Source organism: Alligator sinensis, unplaced genomic scaffold (genome assembly GCF_000455745.1).
Source record: "Alligator sinensis unplaced genomic scaffold, ASM45574v1 scaffold341_2, whole genome shotgun sequence".
Taxonomy (NCBI): domain Eukaryota; kingdom Metazoa; phylum Chordata; order Crocodylia; family Alligatoridae; genus Alligator; species Alligator sinensis.
The window spans coordinates 394,024-395,209 of record NW_005842420.1 but is presented as its reverse complement, the minus strand read 5'-3'; positions in this window follow the sequence as shown (position 1 = coordinate 395,209).

Below are 1,186 nucleotides of genomic sequence, written 5' to 3'. Positions count from 1 at the left end.
CCTCCGTTTTCTTGTGCAGGGACCGGGACTTCCCTGCTGTGATAGAAGCCGGACGCGAGGGGATCGCCTTCAGACCTCAGGTTGGGGAGGACCGGGTTAGAGAGCTTCTGGAGGGGCTGGACGCGTTCAAGTCAGCGGGTCCGGATGCTCTCCACCCCAGGGTGCTGAGGGAGCTGGCTGGGGTTATTGCAGGGCCCCTGGCACGGCTCTACGAGCGATCGTGGTGCTTGGGCCAGGTGCCAGACGATTGGAAGGTAGCTAATGTGGTCCCCATCTTCAAAAAAGGGAAAAGGGAGGACCCGGGCAATTATAGGCCCGTCAGTCTTACCTCAATCCTGGGGAAACTCTTTGAGAAGATCATCAAGGAGCACATTTGTGATGGGCCGGCATCAGAAATGATGCTCAGGGGCAATCAGCATGGATTTATTAGGGGGAGATCATGTCAGACCAACCTGATTGCCTTTTATGATCAGGTCACAAAGGCCATGGATGCAGGTGTCGCGGTGGATGTAGTCTTTCTGGACTTCAGCAAGGCCTTTGACACCGTCTCTCACCCCATCCTAATTAATAAACTAGGCGACTGTGGCATAGATGCCTACACGGTCAGATGGATTGCAGATTGGCTGAAGGGTCGCACTCAGAGGGTGGTGGTGGATGGATCATACTCGACTTGGGGGGAGGTGGGTAGTGGAGTCCCCCAGGGCTCGGTCCTGGGGCCTGCGCTGTTCAATTTCTTCATCAGCGATCTTGATGTTGGGGTGGAAAGCAACCTGTTTAAATTCGCTGATGACACCAAAATTTGGGGGGAGGTGAGCACGCTAGCAGGGAGAGAGAGATTGCAGAAGGATCTGGATAGGTTACAGGGGTGGGCAAACAGGAACAGGATGTGTTTCAATACGGACAAGTGCAGGGTGCTGCACTTGGGTAGTAGGAACCAGCAGCACACTTATACGATGGGGAGCTCCCTACTTGAGAGCACGGAGGCGGAAAGGGATCTTGGTGTCATTATTGACTCCAAGATGAACATGGGCCGACAATGCGAGGTCATGGTTGGCAGGGCTAACCGGACCTTGTCGTGCATCCACAGGTGCATCTCGAGTAGAGCCAGGGAGGTGATCCTCCCCCTCTATGCGACGCTGGTCAGGCCGCAGCTGGAGTATTGTGTCCAGTTCTGTGCGCCCCATTT